Consider the following 21,430-nt stretch of genomic DNA (forward strand, 5'->3'; position numbering starts at 1 on the left):
TACATGGAAGAATAAGTGTGGGAAGATGCCAAGAAAACTGTTAAATAGAAGTCTCATGTTAGTAAAGATATCAAATATAATGAAGACATATCCTTGTCTGGTCTCTTGCTGTGTACACATCCTGTGTCTTAGGCACACGTAGCATCCTTCACACCACACCTGGCCCCTCAGTGCTGCTCAAAGGACCTCACAGTTACCTTCATCAGCTCCCATTGCCATTCTCCTTCCTCCCAGCTACTATAAAACCTTTTCCACCTTCTTCAAAAATTATATTTGTCCACTTACTCCAAATAAGCCCCCAAATGCAATTCTCTTATATCATTGAAGCCATCAAGTATAAACTATATAATCTCTTATCATAAAACACAGAAATTCAAGTTTTATTACCTCCACCTTTGACTTGTCAGTGCATGGCTAAGTGTTCCTCCAAAGTTTCACTTATACAGATATCTTAAAGGAAAAAATGGAGACAGAGACTTTTCTAGTAACAATGGAAGAATATATGACTCAGAGCATTCCATCAGCAATTCTCTACCATCAAAGAACTATGAACATTTATGTCTAAATTTGCAAAGGAAACTTGAAATCTGGCACAAATCCATAAGAATCTCTGATCTGTTAAATGATAACCCCTGTAGGGATACCCTCTATACATGTAAATGATATCCTCCTATAGAAGAAGTAGCCACCACTCATACTAACTTAGTGCAAAATAATGTCTCACACTGTCTGTATAGAAACAACTCCACCCAGGAAAGTACATCCTCCTTTTTGTCCCTTCCTCTCATAGCCTTCCTGTGCAAAGGGAGTGTGTATGTGGCTGTTAGCAAATGTTTCACTCTTACAAACAGTGAATTATGAAAAAAAATTATGAGGATTTATTTTAACTGGCAGAATAAATAAAGCTATTTTAGTGTCAGGTAAGAGCACTGGAGAAGAAAAGAATAGCAGAGACTTGTAAGAGGAAAGTATATGACGCTCATAACTCACAGCTACAGGGCACTCAGGGAGGATGGGTAGTTGTCTCAGTCCTCTCTAGACCACCTGTCTCCTATAGTCCCTCCGATCAGACGCCAGCTTTCTTGGAACTTTCCATTCTCCCAGCTGGTGGACATGAACTGACCATACCTGAGCAGATGACTCCTGCATCCTGGCTATGATCGCAGTAGTGCTTCCCCCAGCCCCGGGAAGAGCACCTCCACACGTGGGACTCCTTTCCTGTGCACCACAGGTTGTCCAGCCAAATGGGCCCTGATCCAGCCCCAAAGGAAGAAGAGACAGTGGCTTGGAGGGCTTTTCCACAGCCCAGCTGTCTGCACACCACACGGGCATCTTTCAGGTCCCACCTGTAATCACAGATGGTGCCCCAGGAGCCCTGGTCACGGATCTCCACTCTCCCGGCGCAGGGACCGCCCCCGTCCACGAGGCGGAGCTGTCTGCTGCCTGAGGAGAGAGAAATGAGACAATAGGGTCTTGACCTGGAGAATGAGAAGTGTCTTCTGTTCTTTGGAACTCTCACCTGAGTAGTAAGGGGCGCTCTCTTCTGAGGCTGCAGACCCTGCTGATTCTGAAGTGGAGTCATTGCACTGGGGCAGCAGCTGGGTCTGGTTTCTTATAGCAGTAGCAAGCGAATTAATAAGGTTGAAAAATAGGAGGAAAATAAAACAGGAGATAATAAGTTGAAAACACTCTAGAGAGTAGTCTGAGACAGAAGGTGGTACAAGGTCATATCAGAGTTAACATTCTGATTGCAGAGTTCTGCACAGCATCTGAGAAAGATTTACAGGAAATGTTGGTCTCTCTTCCAAGAGCAGTTAAATGAGTTCAGGGTCACAGGAACGAGTCGGCAGCTGGATGGATTCCTTACAAACCACACACACTTTGATGCCATTGACCTAAGAGTTAAAGGGGTTGATTAAAGGGAGTGGAGTCAGGAACTGGCCTCATCAGATGCCTTAGATAGCAGTCATGAATCATCTACCATTAGAATCCTTCTCCTTGGTAAAGTCATTCAGAACTGAAAAACAAATGGATTCTGAGATGTCTTGGTTTACCCCCAGAATATTTCACTTTTGGTTCTAAGCTTCAGACTTCAGATCTGGATACTTAGCTTCAAAAAGTGTGATCTTTTTGAGTGGATTGAACAATTTGCATGAGAGATGATGTCAGGTAACATTGATTGACATTGGCCAGATTCCATTGGGAATTAAAAAATGTTCCTCTGCTCCCCCAAACATACAACACTTCCTTGGACTTTGTGTCAAGAATCTCTGTTATTCAAATTTTGAAGTAATATGACCTTGAGGGGGAAATAGTATGTATGTGTGCTTAGTCGCTTCAGTCATGTCCAACTCTTTAAGACCCTATCAACTGTAGCCCACCAGGCTCCTCTGCCCATGGGATTCTCCAGGCAAGAATACTGGGGTGGGTTGCCACACTCTCCTCCAGGGGATCTTCCTGACCCAGTGACCTAACCACTGTCTCCTGCATTGCAGGTGGATTCTTTACCACTGAGCCACCAGAGAACCCTTCTAGTTCTATCACTGAACAGAAATAAGTTATATAACTGCTCTGAAAGCCGTTGAACAAATAACATTAACAGGCTCAATGTATTCTTCTCCCCTTTTATACATAAAAGTGATGTAACAGAAAAACATCTATTTCTGCTTTATTGACTATGCCAAAGACTTTGATTATGTGGATCACAATAAACTGTGGAAAATTCTGAAAGAGATGGGAATACCAGACCACCTGACCTGCCTCTTGAGAAATCTGTATGCAGGTCAGGAAGCAACAGTTAGAACTGGACATGGAACAACAGACTGGTTCCAAATAGGAAAAGGAGTATGTCAAGGCTGTATATTGTTACCTTGCTTATTTAACTTATATGCAGACTACATCATGAGAAACGCTGGACTGGAAGAAACACAAGCTGGAATCAAGATTGCCGGGAGAAATATCGATAACCTCCGATATGCAGATGACACCACCCTTATGGCAGAAAGTGAAGAAGAACTAAAAAGCCTCTTGATGAAAGTGAAAGTGGAGAGTGAAAAAGATGGCTTAAAGCTCAACATTCAGAAAATGAAGATCATGGCATCTGGTCCCATCACTTCATGGGAAATAGATGGAGAAACAGTGGAAACAGTGTCAGACTTTATCTTTTGGGGCTCCAAAATCACTGCAGATGGTGACTGAAGCCATGAAATTAAAAGACGCCTACTCCTTGGAAGAAAAGTTATGACTAACCTAGATAGCATATTCAAAAGCAGAGACATTACTTTGCCAACAAAGGTCCGTCTAGTCAAGGCTATGGTTTTCCCAGTGATCATGCATGGATGTGAGAGTTGGACTGTGAAGAAGGCTGAGCACTGAAGAACTGATGCTTTTGAACTGTGGTGTTGGAGAAGACGATTGAGAGTCCCTTGGACTTCAAGGAGATCCAACCAGTCCATTCTGAAGGACATCAACCCTGGGATTTCTTTGGAAGGAATGATGCTAAAGCTGAAGCTCCAGTACTTTGACTACCTCATGCTAAGAGTTGATTCATTGGAAAAGACTCTGATGCTGGGAGGGATTGGGGGCAGGAGGAGAAGCGGACGACAGAGGATGAGATGGCTGGATGGCATCACTGACTCGATGGATGTGAGTCTGAGTGAACTCCGGGAGTTGGTGATGGACAGGGAGGCCTGGCGTGCTGCGATTCATGGGGTCGCAAAGAGTCGGACACGACTGAGCAACTGAACTGAACTGAACTGAATGTCTATTAGTGCTGCACTTGAAGTAAAAAATGAAGTATAGAATTAAATCTAAAATTTTCCACTGCCAGGGAGAATGGAGGAGTTCACAGCTGGCCAATGTGTCTTGCTGGGTCTTTCTGGGTACAGCTTTAAAAGCTGGAAAATGTTTTTTACAAAACAGGAAATGTGTTTGACATTTGTTAACACAACATGGACTAAATATGCTAAAATTCTAAAGAGTGGAGATTATTTCAGTGTTAGTCCAGGATCTATAGCTTCTTTTTCTCTGTGGGAATTTGTCGATTCATTGCATAATTTAACGATTCAGAATCTGGGCTTGGGCAAGCAGAAGACTACTGTTGTGACAGGAAGCCAGAATAATTTGGGAGTTACCTGGTGCTGGAGTAACAAAACTAGAGTCTTGAGAGCCTCTCACACAGCACATTTTCTCCTCAAATATCTTCCCAGTATATAAACTGTGAAGGGCAGGAAGCTAAAGAACTACATAAAAAGACTTGGAAAGCAGAGTCTTTCTCATTCTGTTGGGTACTGAGCTACCAAAGATTCCAGGCTCTAAACTGAAATCTCTGAAAGTCCATGTCACAGGGACAGAGAAATCAGAAGTGGACTGAGTGTTACCAAAACTGCAACCCACACTTGTTACAGCTCAGTTTTAGGTTTAGATGTTTGAGTGACATATACCCCTTCTCCCTTCCTGTCTAGCAAAACAAAGGGTAAATCTTTACAGATGTTAGAAAACATATCAGGAACAGCTTAGTTTTTGATATATAATTTATAGTACTCAGTAAAAAATAACATGACATTTGACAAGCTAGGATAACATGACAAATGATCAAAGTAGAAAAAAAAAGAAGATGAGAAAATGCAAAGACACACATGATAAAAATGTTGGACTTGGCAGATAAGGATTTTAACTATGATCGGTGTATTTAGGGGAAAAGAGAGGACAGAATAAAAAGATGAAAAAATACCGAATAATCATTAATAAATAAAAATATCAGAGGAATCATTGCCAACGTTAAAAAGTGAATGAATAAGTTAAAAGAATTTTAGATAGAACCCAGAATACAGTGACTTCAGTTCAGTTCAGTTCAGTTCAGTCACTCAGTTGTATCCGACTCTTTGTGATCCCATGAATGACAGCACGCCAGGCCTCTCTGTCCATCACCAACTCCTGGAGTTCACTCAAACTCACATCCATCGAGTCGGTGATGCCATCCAGCCATCTCATCTTCTGTCGTCCCCTTCTCCTACTGTCCCCAATTCCTCCCGCCCCCAATTCCTCCCAGCATCAGAGTCTTTTCCAATGAGTCAACACTTCACATGAGGTGGCCAAAGTACTGGAGTTTCAGCTTTAGCATCATTCCTTCCAAAGAAATCCCAGGGCTGATCTCCTTCAGAATGGACTGGTTGGATCTCCTTGCAGTCCAAGGGACTCTCAAGAGTCTTCTCCAAAACCACAGTTCAAAAGCATCAATTCTTCACCACTCAGCTTTCTTCACAGTCCAACTCTCGCATCCATACATGACCACTGGGAAAACCATAGCCTTGACTAAATGGACCTTTGCTGGCAAAGTAATGTCTCTGCTTTTGAATATATTATCTAGGTTAGTCATAACTTTTCTGCCAAGGAGTAAGCGCCTTTTAATTTCATGGCTGCAGTCACCATCTGCAGTGATTTTGGAGCCCAAAAAGATAAAGTCTGACACTGTTTCCACTGTTTCCCCATCTATTTCCCATGAAGTGATGGGACCAGATGGCATGATCTTCATTTTCTGAATGTTGAGCTTTAAGCCAACTTTTTCACTCTCCTCTTTCACTTTCATCAAGAGGCTTTTTAGTTCCTCTTCACTTTCTGCCAGAGGAGTCCTAATGTGTTCCCTGGTGGCTCAGACGGTAAAAGTGTCTGCCTGCAATTCAGGAGACCCGGGTTCGATCCTTGGGTCAGGAAGATCCCCTGAAGAAGGCAATGGCAACCCACTCAAGTACTCTTGCCTAGAAAACCCCATGGATGGAGAAGCCTGTAGGCTACAATCCATGGGGTCGCAAACAGTCAGAGACGACTAAATGACTTCACTTTCACCTCTTTCAGAGGAGTCCTAAAGATGAGAGATGAGAAGCAGAAGAAAGAGGAGGAGGAGAGGGAGAAGAGATCTAGAGACAGAGAGACAGAACTACAGAAGTCATATTTGAAGACATAATGATAGATTATTTTTCAAAAAAAAATAAATGAAAGAGTATGAAAACATCCACTCCTACTAAAGCTGCTGAAAATCAAAAGGAAAAAGGAAAATCTGAAATAATAACAGATACATTTAATACTAAAGGAAGAAAGAAAAGGCGAGAAAAGGGAACATAAAGCATGTGGATCAATTAAGAAAACAGAAAGAGAAATTAAGGGAAAAATTCCATTCACCATTGCAATGAAAATAATAAAATACTTAGGAATAAATCTACTTAAAGAAAACTATAATACTATACATAGAAAACTATAAAATACTGATGAAAAAAATCAAAGATGACACAAATAGATGGAGAAATATGCCATGTTCATAGATCGGAAGAATCAATATGGTGAAAATGAGTATACTACCCAAAGCAATCTATATATTCAATGCAATCCCTATCAAGCTACCAATGGTACTGGTAGAACAAATAATTTCACAATTTATATAGAAATACAAAAAACCTTGAATAGCCAAAGCATTCTTGAGAAAGAAGAATGGAACTGGAGGAATCAACCTGCCTGACTTTAGAATATACCACAAAGCTATGGACAGATATTCATGATACAGTACAGGAGACAGGGATCAAGACCATCCACAAGAAAAAGAAATGCAAAAAACCAAAATGGCTGTCTGAGAAGGCCTTACAAATAGCTGTGAAAAGAAGAGAAGCAAAAGGCAAAAGAAAAATGATGATATACCCATTTGAATGCAGAGTTCCAAAGAATAGCAAGGAGAGATAAGAAAGCCTTCCTCAGTGATCAGTGCAAAGAAATAGAGGAAACAATAGAGCTGAAAAGACTAGAAATCTCTTCAAGATAATCAGAGATACCAAGGGAACATTTCATGCAAAGATGGGCTCAATAAGGCACAGAAATGGTGCTTTAACCTAACAGAAACAGAAGATACTAAGAAGAGGTGGCAAAAATACTCAGAAGAGCTGTACAAAAAAGATCTTCACAACCCAGATAATCAAGATGGTGTGATCACTCATCTAAAGCCAGACATCCTGGAATGTGAAGTCAAGTAGGCCTTAGGAAGCATCACTACAAACAAAGCTAGTGGAGGTGATGGAATTGCAGTTGAGCTATTTCAAATCCTGAAAGATGATGCCGTGAAAGTGCTGCACTCAATATGTCAACAAATTTGGAAAACTCAGCAGTGGCCACAGGACTGGAAAGAGTCAATTTTCATTTCAATCCCAAAGAAAGTCAATGCCAAAGAATGCTCAAACGACCACGCAATTGACTTATCTCACACACTAGTAAAGTAATGTTCAAAATTCTCCAACCCAGGCTTCAACAGTACATGGACTATGAAATTTCAAATGTTCAAGCTGCATTTAGAAAAGGCAGAGGAACTAGAGATCAAATTGCCAACATCTACTGAATCATGGAAAAAGCAAGAGAGTTCCAGAAAAACATCTATTTCTGCTTTATTGACTATGCCAAAGACTTTGACTGTGTGGATCACAATAAACTGTGGAAAATTCTGAAAGAGATGGGAATACCAGACCACCTGACCTGCCTCTGGAGAAACCTGTATGCAGGTCAGGAAGCAACAGTTGGAACATGGAACAACAGACTGGTTTCAAATAGGAAAAGGAGTACATCAAGGCTGTATATTCTCCCCCTGCTTATTTAACTTATATGCAGAGTATATCATGAGGAACACTTAGCTGGAAGAAGCATAAGCTGAAATCGATTGCTTGGAGAAATATCAATAACCTCTATCCATATGCCACACTTTGTTTATCAGTTCATGCACTGATGGACACTTAGGTTGCTTTTGGCTGTTGTGAATAATGCTGCTACAAAAATGGATATATTTGTATATTTCTTAGAGACTTGCTCTCAATTCATTTTCGTATATACCCAAAGGTGGAATTGCAGCTAAGATCCCCCACATGCCTCCTGGCCAAATAAACCAAAACCTAAAACTGAAGAATTATGGGATTCCCTGGTGGCTCAGAGGGTAAGGAGTCTGCCCGCAATGTGGGAGACCTGAGTTCAATCCCTGGGTCGGGAAGATCCCCTGGAGAAGAAAATGGCAACCCACTCCAGTATTCTTGCCTGGAAAACCCCATGGACGGAGGGGCCTGGAGGGCTACAGTCCATGGGGTCGCAAGACTGAGTGACTTCACTTTCATAGTAATTTTGTTTTTAATTTTTTGAGGCCCCTCCATCCTATTGTCCATAGAAACCAAACCAGTTTACTTTCCCACCAACAGTGCAGACAGGTCCCAATTTCTCCACATCCTCACCAACACTGGTTATTTTCTGTTTTGTTTTGTTTGTTTATAGTAGCCATCTAAATGGGATGGTATCTCATATCTATGAGATAGTATTTCATTGTTTTCACTTGCATTTCCCTAATGATTAGTTTATATGGACCATCTTTTCATGCACTTCTTGCCCATTCAACCATTCTTATATACAAATATCAAGCATTTCCAATGCTCTAGGCATTGTTCTAGATGTTGGGACACCTACAGGCTTAGATTCCAGTGGGAGCAAACTGCTGTGTGTTTGCATTCTGCTTCCACCACCCATCAGCTGTGAATTAATGAACCCTTTGTATGCCTCTATTTCCTCATCTGGACAATGGGTGTATGGCGTGGTATCAATGGAACACTCAATTGTGTTCCCAGCAAAGTGCTAAATCTCTGTACCTGGATTCAACCCTCGTAACAACCGGGGAGGTGCATCCTAGTATCCCCCATGTTATAGGAAAAGGGGCCGAAGCAAACTAGTCCAAAGAAGGCCAACAAGAATGTGGTGTAAGGACATGATGAATTCAGGCTTCATTATCAAACAGCACGACTCCAGTTCTTAATGTTCGGCCACTGCACAACACCAATACCATTATCTATTTCATGGGTCTCCTGGGAGCTCCGGATGAGTTAATCTACTTCAAAAGCACTTAACAAATGTTAGCGCTTAGTGGAATTATTTGCTGCCTTATAGTCCTTCTTTCCAATCCTTTCTTTTACTTGCATTTCTTTCTCTGTCATCTTCTGCCTCGAATCTCCCCTTCTGCTATCCTTATGGTTCATAATCTAACTCTTTCAACATTTATTTATTGACGCCTCCTTTGGTGCCAGGCAATGCTAGAGACACACGAAGGAATCAGACCCCATGCCCCACCCCCACCCCATTCAGGAACTCCCAGCGTGCTGAAGATCATAAAGCAACCCAATGCATGCTAAAATAAAAAAAAAAAAAAAGAGTGGCTACCCCACCCAGAATGGGTGGGAGGGGTCTCTGTCAGGGAAAACTTCCTCAAGCAGGTGCCTGGGTGCAGCTCTCTTGCAAGGGTTAAGTTCTTCTCCAGGAAGAATGTGAGCAGAGTGTTCCAATGCACTGAGCAGAGGCCTGGAGATGGGAAGGCGCCTGGAGAATTGAGGAAACAAGGTGTCTTTATATTGATTTATATGCCAGTCTCCAGCTAAGTAAGGATGCATGTTCTGGGAGGGAGGAGTAGGCTGTGACTGTAGGACCCCTGGAGGCATACTTCACCCCTAGCTTGCCTTGGCTTTTTCCAACCCCTCCATCACCTCCCTGAGGACTGCAGGTGCTGGGCGCCAAAAGAGGGGGAACCCTACTCCCAAAACAGAGGACTGAAGAGACGACAACCCCACTGATCCACTGGGGCTGCTCTCTCCTCCACGGGGACTCAAGGCTTCCTAGGGCCTCATGGGAGGTGGCTCAGATGGTAAAGTGTCTGCCTGCAGTGCAGGAGATCTGGGTTCAGTCCCTGGGTTGGGAAGATCCCCTGGAGAAGGAAATGGCAACCCACTCCAGTATTCTTGCCTGGAGAATCCCAAGGACCAAAGAGCCTGGTAGGTTATAGTCCATGGGGTCGCAAAGAGTCGGACACAACTAAGTGACTAACATACATACAGATATGCAGATGACACCACCCTATGGCAGAAAGTAAAGAAGAACTAAAGAGTCTCTTGATGAAAGTGAAAGAGGAGAGTGAAAACGTTGGCTTAAAATTCAACATTCAGAAAACTAAGATCATGCTATCTGGTCCCATCACTTCATGGCAAATAGATAGGGAAACAGTGGAAACAATGTCAGACTTTATTTTGGGGGGGGGGGCGTGCTCAAAAATCACTGCGGATGATGATTGCAGCCATGAAATTAAAGATGCTTACTCCTTCGAAGGAAAGTTATGACCAACCTAGACAGCATATTAAAAAGCAGAGACATTACTTTGTCAACAAAGGTCTGTCTAGTCAAGGCTATGGTTTTTCCAGTAGTCATGTATGGATGTGAGAGTTGGACTATAAAGAAAGCTGAGCACAGAAGAATTGATGCTTCTGACTGCGGTGTTGGAGAAGACACTTCAGAGTCCCTTGGACTGCAAGGAGACCCAACCAGTCCATCCTAAAGGAGATCAGTCCTAGTTGTTCATTGCAAGGACTGATGTTGAAGCTGAAACTCCAATATTTGGCCACCTGATTCGAAGAACTGACTCATTTGAAAAGATCCTGAGGCTGAGAAAGATTGAGGGCAAGAGGAGAAGGGGACGACAGAGGATGAGACAGTTGGATGGTATTGCTGACTCAATGGACGTGAGTTTGAGTAAATTCTGGGAGTTGTTGATGGATAGGGAGGCCTGGCATGCTGTGGTTCATGGGGTCGCAAAGTGTCGGACACGACTGAGAGACTGAACTGAACAAAGGTACAGTCATCAAGACAGTATAGTACTGGCACAAAGACAGAAATATAGATTAGTGGAACAAAATAGCCCAGAGATGAATTCATGCACCTATGGACACCTTATCTTTGACAAAGGAGGCAAGAATATACGATAGAGAAAAGACAATCTCTTTAACAAGTGGTGCTGGGAAAACTGGTCAACCAACTCTAAAAGAATGAAACTAGAACACTTTCTAACACCATGCACAAAAATAAACTCATGATGGATTAAATATCTAAATGTAAGACCAGAAACTGTGAAACTCCTAGAGGAAAACATAGGAAAAACACTCTCCTACACAAATCACAACAGGATCCTCTATGATCCACCTCCCTGAGTAATGGAAATAAAAGGAAAAGTAAACAAATGGGACCTAATTAAACTTAAAAGATTTTACACAACAAGGAAATGATAAGCAAGTTGAAAAGACAGCCTTCAGAATGGGAGAAAATAATAACAAATGAAGCAACTGACAAAGAATTAATCTCAAAAATATACAAGCAGCTCATGCAGCTCAATACCAGAAAAATAAATGACCGAATCAAAATACGGGCCAAAGAACTAAACAGACATTTTTCCAAAGAAGACATACAGATGGCTAACAAACACATAAAAAGATGCTCAACATCACTCATTATCAGAGAAATACAAATCAAAACCACAATGAGGTACCATCTCACATCAGTCAGAATGACTGCTGTCCAAAAGTCTACAAACAATAAATGCTGGAGAAGGTGTGGAGAAAAGGGAAACTTCTAACCCTGTTGGTGGGAATGCATACTAGTACAGCCACTATGGAGAACAGTGTGGAGATTCCTTAAAAAACTGGAAATAGAACTGCCTTATGACCCAGCAATCCCACTGCTGGGCATACACACCAAGGAAACCAGAATTGAAAGAGACACATGTACCCAAATGTTCATCACAGCACTGTTTACAACACCCAGGACACGGAAGTAACCTAGATGTCCATCAGCAGACGAATGGATAAGAAAGTTGTGGTACATATACACAATAGAGTATTACTCAGCCATTAAAAATAATGCATTTGAATCAGTTCTAATGAGGTGGATGAAACTGGAGCCTATTATACAGAGTGAAGTAAGTCAGACAGAAAAACACCAATACAGTATATAAAGGCATATATATGGAACTCAGAAAGATGGTAATGATGACCCTATATGAAAGACAGCAGAAGATACACAGATATAAATAACAGACTTTTGGACCCTGTGGGAGAAGGTGAGGGTCGGATGATTTAAAAGAATAACAATGAAACATGTATACTACTGTCTGTGAAATAGATCACCAGTTCAAGTTTGATGCATGAAACAGGGCACTCAAAGCTAGTGCACTGGGACAACCCTGAGGGAGGGGTTGGGGAGGAAGGTGGGAGGGGGGTTCAGGATGGGGACACATGTACACCCATGGCTGATTCATGGCAATGTATGGCAAAAACCACTACAATATTGTAAAATAATTAGCCTCCAATTAAAACAAATAAATAATTTTTTACAAAAAGCAAATGGTAGATACCAACACATCAATATCAGTAATTGCATTTACAGTAAATAGATTAAGATAAAACAAAATTGACACAGATGTTACTTGCATAATGCTCACCTTATATTATGAAAGCAAAGAAAGGTTGAAAGTAAAATGATGGGAAAAATGTACTAACTGTAAGAAAACTGGGGTAGCTATATCGATGTCCCAGAAAGTAGACTTTAAGCCAAGATACACTAGTTGAATTAAAGAGGGAATTTTCATGATTATAATGAGATGCACCCTTAAAAAAGATATTATAGTAAAAATTAAAATTAAAAAAATTAAAAATTAATATAGAAAAAAAGATGTTATAGACAAAAAATTCAAAAAAGGTAACAGAACATAGCTTTGAAATATACTTGACAGATTGAAAAGAAGAAATAGACAAAATCACAATCAAAATTTGGGATTATTACTGTATCTTTTCAGTAGCATACAGACCAAACATACAAAAAACAAAGAATACAGTAGATGTACAACAACATAATCAGCACATTTAACTAAGTAACATATAGAGCAATGTACCCAACAATGCAGGAGTTCACATTACTGTAAATGCACTGGGAACTTTTATCAAAATGACCACATAATAGGACAAAATCTTTCACTCTTTGAATTCATAGAGTATTTACTCTGACCACAGTGGAATAGAATTAAGAATTAATAAGGAAATATTGTTAGCCACCCTTATTTGGGGAAATTCAGCAACACTCTTCCAAAAAAAAACCCCTGAATCTGGGAATAAATTTAAAACTTACAAAATATTGTGAAATAATGATAATAAAGATTGATAATAATGATAATAAACACAAAATAATATTATGATAATAAATTCTTTTATCCAAGTAGTGCCTAAGGGAAATTTATAACCAGATTTAGAGAAGAGGAAAGACTGAAAGTGAAAAAAATGTGAGCTCCCAATTAAAAAACTAGGAGATGAGAAAGTCTAAAGGATTTAGAATGTTGGGGTTAATTTAAAAAGGAATAAAAATTAATGGAAAAGAAAGTAAGCATAAGATAGAAAACATAGAAGAAAGCCCTTTAAACATGGCTCATTGAAAATTGATGAACACTGAGCAATGCTTAAGAAAAGCAGAGAGAAAATAAAGTTAACAATTCCAAGAATGAAAAGGGACATCACTATGAATCAAACAGATTTTTTGGTCATAGTTTTTGTGCTGTTGGTTGTTTGATTTTTGGCTGTGCTGTGGCTCGTAGTTCCCAGGTCAGGGTTGAATCTGGACCCATGACAGTGAAAGCCCAGAGATTTAATCCCAGGATTGCATAGTTTTATTAATACAATTTATACATTTAACGTGGATAAGTACATAGAAAGTGTCAATTTCTCCACAATCTTGCCAACACTTACATGTCTTAAAAAAAAAAAAAAAAAACAGTCATTCTGACATGCTGCTGCTGCTGCTAAGTCGCTTCGGCCATGTCCGACTCTGTGCAACCCCATAGGCGGCAGCCCACCAGGCTCCTCCGTCCCTGGAATTCTCCAGGCAAGAGTACTGGAGTGGGTTGCCATTTTCTTCCCCACATTCTGACATGTGTGAGACGATATCTCTTTGTGGTTTTGATTTACATTTCTCTGATGATTGACAATGTCAAGCATTTTTTCATATACCCATTGGCCATCTGTATATCTTTACAGAAATATCTATTCAAGCCCTTGGTCAATTTTTTAATTGAGTTATCAGGTTTTGGGTTTTTTTTCCTTGAGTTGAAGGAGTTCCTTCATTTTTTGGAAATTAAAACCTTATATCATTTGTGCTAGCTTGCTTTTTCACTCTGTTGATGTTTCCTTTGGTTTGCGGAAGCTTCTCAGTTTGATATATCCTCACTTGTCTATTTTTGCTTTGTTGCCTGTACTTTTGATGTCATATCCATGAAATCATGAAACAATGTGTTTTTATTTTGTGATGGGGCTAAGATAGCATATATCTAATTCCTATCTGGTGATGATGTTACACCATCATACATAGTAAAATAAATTCAGATAAATAAATAAATTCAAAATAAGGTTTTGAATATTCTTTAGTGAAACTGCAAAATTATTTGCAGGAAATAAAACTTAATTCAATGTTGCTTTGAGATGAAGAATGGCACTTGAAACACTGCATTAAAGGCAGAAGTGAAAAAAGTAAAACATTATAGATTTGACCACATAACCCCCCATGCACATATACAACCTTAAAAATATATGCAAAAACTGGGGGAAATATTTACAAAAATAAGTAATAAAAACAAGAAGTGTTGTTTGTTTACAGAGAGTTCCTATAAATAAATAAGAAGTTTTAAAACATTCTAGAGAAAAAATATTGATACATAAGATATCTTAAAACAGTAACAGGAAAGAAGATAACTTTTGTATATAGTGTTTATGTGGATTAAAAAAAATGATCAATAATTTTATGTCAAGACTATGAAGAAAATAATACTTTTTTAAAAAATTAATTATTTATTTGATTGTGCTGGGTCTCATTTGCAGCATGCAAATTCTTACTTGTGGGATCTAGTTGTCTGACCAGGATTAGAACCCAGGTCCCCTGCATTGGAGGCACAAAGTCGTAGCCACTGGACCACAAAGGAAGTCCCCAAAATAATACTTTTTTAATTCCATTAATGTTGCTGAGAATATTGAAAACTACTGTGCTGGACAATTAGGCAATACATATAGAGGGAGGCCTTTAAATTGGCTATCTTGAGGAAAAAATAATGGCTTTTCTATTAAGTCAATGTAGATGTTCATAAGAACTTTATCACAGCATTGTATTTGAAAATATTAATGTACAATAAATAGGATTAGATGAATAAGTTATGATTCATGGGATGACTGAAATACTGGCAACCATATAAATGGCATAGAAGATATTTTAATGAACAAAAAGAAATTTAAAATATATTATTTTGAAAGTGGATATAAAATGATATTGGAAGAAAAGCTATGACCAACCTAGAGAGCATATTAAAAAGCAGAGGCGTTACTTTGCCGACAAAGGTCCATCTAGTCAAGGCTATGGTTTTTCCAGTGGTCATGTATGGATGTGAGAGTTGGACTGTGAAGAAAGCTGAGCACCGAAGAATTGATGCTTTTGAACTGTGGTGTTGGAGAAAACTCTTGAGAGTCCCTTGGACTGCAAGGAGATCTAACCAGTCCACCCTAAAGGAAATCAGTCCTGAATATTCATTGGAAGGACTGATGCTGATGCTGAAGCTGAAGCTCCAATACTTTGGCCACATGATAAGAAAATCTGACTCACTGGAAAAGACCCTGATGCTGGGAAAGATTGAAGGTGGGAGGAGAAGCAGATGACAGAGGATGAGATGGTAGGATAGCATCACTGACTCTATGGACATGAGTTTGAGTAAGCTCCGGGAGCTGGTGATGGACAGGGAAGTTTGGCGTGCTGCAGTCCATGGGGTCACAAAGATTCAGACATGACTGAGCGACTGAACTGAACTGATGATCCAGTCAAGTGTGTGTGTGTGTGTGTGTGTGTGTGTGTGTGTGTGTGTGTGTGTGTGTAGGGACTGAGATTTAATGCAGAGATTGTGTTCAGAAAGAATATAAAGGGAGCTGGTATATCCTGCCTTGTACTTTAGAGACAAGTGCAAGCTCAGAAAATATTTAATGCTCTTTGGAACAATCATACCAAAGTTGAAATTGACAAGTATATGGGGGAAAACTCACGTGAACTGAGTTCCTTAGTGTGTGAATATGTGCCTTAATAATATGATGCTACAGAGCATTCTTTCTCTGAGGAAACATGCTTGTTTGAGTGAACTGTGATTTCTCCTTAGCCTAATGAGAAACTCCTTCATTGTTCTTGTATCTGGAGAGGCCAAAGGGGAATCAGAGAGCCAATTTTGTTTTTCATTCAGAGAGTCTACCTCTATTCTTAACAGCCTGCAAAGCCTGAAAAAATGACAACCACCATTATAATATGTCCCAAACCCAAGGAACTGGAAGTTTCATTTTGTGGGGTTTTTTAAGATTTTTTTTTTTTTGATGTGGATCTATTACAATATTCCTGTTGTTATGTTCTGGGTTTTTTTGTTTTTGTTTTTTTTTTTGGTTTTTTTTGGCTGTGAGGTATGTGAGATCTTAACTCCCCAACTGGGGATCGAACCTGCACCCCTTGCATTGGAAGATGAAATCTTAACCCCTGGGAAGATGAAATATTAATGCCAGGGAAGTCCCCAACTAGAAGTTGAAAGAAATATAACAAGGGAGTGAAGAGCAGAACTTCTTGCTTCTTTGGGGTGGAGTGGAGTTTCCCAAAGAAGAGAGACAGAGACTTCTGACAGGGTGGGGGGCAGGGGCTTGAAATAAGGAGGGAATATGGGATCAGGAAGGGATGGAGAGATGAGCTTTGCTAAAGCAGGCAGGACCAAGCGCTAACCTGGAAAAGCTGACTTTCCAGGCATGTGACTAGCTCATTCTAATTTCAGGAATTCAAAGCAGGTATCTTGGACTCTCCTGATTTAATGGCACAGTGAAGACCAACTTTCATACAGCATCTGTGGGAATGACAAGTGAGAATATTCACCACAGGGACATTCACAAACACAGAGTTCTTGCTAAATATCTGACCCATTAAGCTGTCACAGAAAAAGCTTGTGCTCTCCACTGAGACAGGGAAAAACTGACCTGCCTCAGTGGGGAACATCATCAAGTCTCTAAGACTAAATCCCTCTTCTGCCTTCAATGCATCAGGCCATTGATAGCACCTGCATTTGGTGTTAGTTTTTTGTTTTGTTTTGTTTTTTCTTTGCACAGTGGGGTTGGAGAACCACTGATCCACGAGGTAGGAAGGGAAAATATTACAGGCAGGAAGACAGAGTCCTGCCAAATCCTATGCTAGGGAAAGACTACAGAAAAGCAGAAAAACGTCTGAGCTGTGGGTTGTTTGTGGGGAAGGAAAAGAAACTCAGAGTTCGAATGCAAATGCAGGGTTATCCAAAGGTGTGATTACAGTTTCTACTGAGAGGGCTTTCCTCATAGAAAGGAAGATTTCCATATTTGCCCTCACCATACATACATACACACATATCATCACCACCATTACCATTGCTACCACCAAATCCAGCAGCCTGGCTTAGAGAGTGTGAGTTCTATGGAAAGTGAAGTGAAAGTGTTAGTCATTTAATCATGTCCAACTCTTTGCAACCCCATGGACTGTAGCCCACCAGGTTCCTCTGTCCATGGAATTCTCCAGGCAAGAATAGTGGAGTGAATTGCCATTTCCTACTCCAGGGCATCTTCCCATCATAGGGATCAAACCCAGGTTTCCTGCACAGCGGGCAGACTCTTTACCATCTGTGCCACCAGGGAAGTTCTATGGACTCCTATCTAAAAAATCAACTTCCACTGGGCAGATTTATTTCTGTTCACACATTTAGCCTATACATACTCTTTCAATTCACCTTTACCCATTCCCTTATCTCACATGTACAGACACACACACATGCACACACACACATGTATGTTGTTGTTTAGTCATTAAGTCATGTCTGAATCTTTGTGACCCCATGAACACCCACCAGGCTCCTCTATCCATGGTATTTCCTAGGCAAGAACACTAGAGTGAGTAGCCGTTCCCTTCATTAGAGGATCTTACCGACCCAGGGATCGAACCTGCATCTCCTGCATTGGCAGGCAGATTCTTTATCACTGAGCCACCGGGAGGTCCACACACACGTATGCATACACTTCAAGCATATATACATAAACACACATGTGCACATACACACACACATGTCCACAGTCTAAAAGATCTGAAATACTGAACTGGTGGGGAGAGATGCGATACAAAGTATGGGAAGGACAGATCAGAGACCCAGACAGAGGCAGTCCCTCAGCCATAATCCATTAGAGGAAAACTGAGAAGTGGTCAGACATTTTCTGAGCTATTAGGTGTACTTGGGGAGAGCTAAAAACACAGAGTTAGATCTGTGAATAGAATTTATATCTCTGCAGCATATTACTGCTTAACTTGAAAAACTGAGCCCCGAGGGAGAAAAATCAGCACTCACTGTCACTAAGAATCACAGTTGGTCAAAACCAAATGGTCAACAAATAGAAAGGTATTATCCTTACAGTTCCACAGATCATTCCCCTAGAATCTTATGGCTAATCCAGTGTGTCTGCTGAATCTGAGAACACTTACCTTGAGCACGCGATAGGATGCTAAAGAGCAGACAGACAAGTCCCTGCAGAAAGCAGTGTCCGTTCATGGTTCTCTGATCCTCTTGTCTTTGGGTAACAGCTTCAGTTTCCCCAAACTACATGAGGAGTTCTCTAGGCCCTTAATGGAGGGTCTTACAGCAGGAAGGGGTTCATATAATCCCATCCCCTGACACTGCCATCTTCCGAGCCAATAGAAACGCTTTTTAACATCTTCTCTGCCATCAGACGCTATATAAAAGGAAACTTTCTGAAGTTCAAACACCAATTAGATGCTGAATCTTGAATATCTCCTTATATGAGATGCAAGGTTATCTGACGTCAGGTGTCATTCTGTCCGTTAAGCTGATGCAGAAAAGCTATGTTAAAGAATATATATATATATATATATATATATACACATGTGGCTTTCTTTTTCTCCATGCCAGGCATCCGGTTCAATGGCTGGTTCAGCTCAGCTGGTGGAATCAGCCAGAAACACTTTCTGGGTCAGTTCTACCTCCTCTACCTCCTCACAACCCTGGGAACGATGAGTTTTGTTTCATTGGGCAGAGGGCTGCAGTGTCAAGTGACTGACATATTGTGGCTGCAAAGAAACTAAGTAACTAATGGAGAGAACAAAAGGTCATGTGAGCACAAAATCGGGATAAGAAAGGTGAAAAATTCTTAAGTAAATGGAAAGAAAAGGTGAGATGAACCTCAAGGGGGCCAGCTTACTGGCTTCATAGGGTGAGTCTTCCCCCGCTTCCATTTCTCCTTGATGAGTGGAAGCCTTGTAAAGATCCAGGGCTCCAGAGACTCCTGAGCAGGCCTGCCCTTTTCCTGAAAACCAGTATGCCTTTCCTATTCTCCATCTAAAGGATAGTCTTCTCTTCTCTGCATTGAATCAGTTGTGACCTCATCTCATCCTAAAGAATCAACTTCAGCCCCCAGTTTCCCCAAAAGGCCTGCTTATAACTATCTTCTTAGAGCCTGACAAAGCTTGCCCTGCTCCTAAGACAAAATTTCTTCAATAAATGTAGGGCTGTTTTTCTTCTTGATTTTGTTTTGATATTGTGGGGTTTTTTAAGAAATTTATCCACTTTATCTAAACTGTTAAGTTTATTAGCATATAATTGTTCATAGTATATTTTCATTATCGTTATAAGGTCTGTTGTATCTGAATGATTACTTTCACTTTTGATATTGATCTTTTGTTTCCTTTTTAAAAATTATTTTTCCTATGATTTGGTCAATTTTACTAATTTTTGAAAACCCAACTTTTACTTTGCTAATGTTTGCTTTTATTTTTCTAGACATTTACCTTATTTTTTATTTCTTTCTACTTGTTTTGGTTTCAGTTTGCTTAACCATGGTGCTGGAGAGGACTCCTAACAGTTCCTTGGACTGCAAGATCAAACTAGTCAATCCTAAAGGAAATCAACCCTGAATATCCATTGGAAGGACTGATGCTGAAGCTGAAGCTCCAGTCCTTTGGCCACCTGATGCAAAGAGGTGACCATTGGAAAAGACCCTGATGCTGGGAAAGATCGAAGGCAGAAGGAGAAGGGTGCGACAGAGGGTGAGATGGTTGGATGGCATTGCCAACTCGATGGACATGAGTTTGAGCAAGCTCCGGGAGATGGTGATGGACAGGGAAGCCTGGTGTGCTGCAGTCCACAGGGTCGTAAAGAGTCGGACACGACTGAGTGACTGAAGAACAACTGCTTCCTGAGGTTAACCATTAATATTTTAATCTTTTCTTATTTCTTTTTTTGGGCAGTGCCATGCAGCATACGGGGTTTTTGTTCCCCTACCAGGGCTCAAATTCATGTCCTCTGCAGTGAAAGCATGGGGTCTTAACCACTGGACAGCCATGGAAGTCATTCTTTTCTTATTTTCAACATAGGTATTTAAAACTAGGCAATTTCCTCTAAGCAAAGCTTTAGCAGGCTATTACAATTTTTAATATATTTTCTTTTCGCTATCACTTAATTCAAGATATTTCCTAAAAATGCTTGTGATATATTCTCTACTTTAGGATAATTTTTTAAAGTATTTTAAAATTTCCTACTATTTATGGAATTTATAAGTATATAATTTTATAAACTTGTTTTTTATTGATCAAAAATGCAAGAAGTAGCAAGCATTGGTGAGGATGTGGAGAAAAGACAATCCTCATACATTGTTGGAGGGATTGTAAATTGGTGCAGCCACTTTGGAAAACAGAATGAAGATTCTTCAGAATTTGCTATACTGTCAGAGTGATGGAGATGCCTGTTGACCTGGTAACTGAAACCAGCTTGGACATGATACTCTGCAAAGATGAGACTTCCCTTCCATGGCAAAATACATATACCCTAAATCAATCACACAAATCAATTATCATTGTATGGTTACCATGATATACTCAACAGTAAGAATACACAGATCCAAGAATCAGTGGAAATTGGAATGATTATGCTTTTATTCTCAAGGTCCACTTGAGGAATTTGGGCTTCCCATGTTCCAAGTCTAGGCTTTATGGATTTAGCTCTGGTTCACAGAAGGAAAAGTTATTTCACCAGGGGACACACACAGTAAGTGTCACCTTAAACTTTAAGCCATGACTGCTTCCCAGTCATCCTAGGATCTTCATGGCAAATTATCAACAAGCAAGTAAACAATAAGCTTTTTTCAACACTAGAATACCCTAAGCATCAGAAAGAGAATTGCTGCATAACAGGTGTAGGCAAAAACCTAGCTAAAACCCAGGCAATCTATGTGGGATCTCTTGGCACTCCCTTGCTGCATTTTGATAATAAATATAAAAGTGCACCAGCCACAGCCTGAGAAGTGTATAGTGGCCAGGGTTTCACATCTCCCAGGGTGAGGGTGTAGACCACTCCACCAAGTAAGCTGCCTAGACCAGCAGAGGTGCTAATAGATAGTGAAGGAAATCTAGAATGTGGTAAATGAGGGAAATGATGACTTATAGCTGTGGACGCAACACCCAACTGCAGTGGTGGGGTCTG

The 21,430-nt window shown here is 40.4% G+C and overlaps 1 long non-coding RNA gene across 1 annotated transcript in view; it reads right to left on the reverse strand.

The window, feature by feature from the left end:
- The window catches only part of LOC102184231, a 76,674-nt gene that overhangs the window by 35,205 nt on the left and 20,039 nt on the right, over window positions 1-21,430 (reverse strand). Inside the window, exons 2-3 of the long non-coding RNA XR_001918145.1 lie at window positions 1,520-1,611; window positions 1,129-1,443 (exon numbers count right to left, since the gene is read on the reverse strand). This is a non-coding gene — a long non-coding RNA (antigen WC1.1). The remainder of the gene's footprint in view (window positions 1-1,128; window positions 1,444-1,519; window positions 1,612-21,430) is intronic.

This window comes from Capra hircus, chromosome 5, assembly GCF_001704415.2.
Source record: "Capra hircus breed San Clemente chromosome 5, ASM170441v1, whole genome shotgun sequence".
In the NCBI taxonomy this organism is placed as follows: Eukaryota; Metazoa; Chordata; class Mammalia; order Artiodactyla; family Bovidae; genus Capra; species Capra hircus.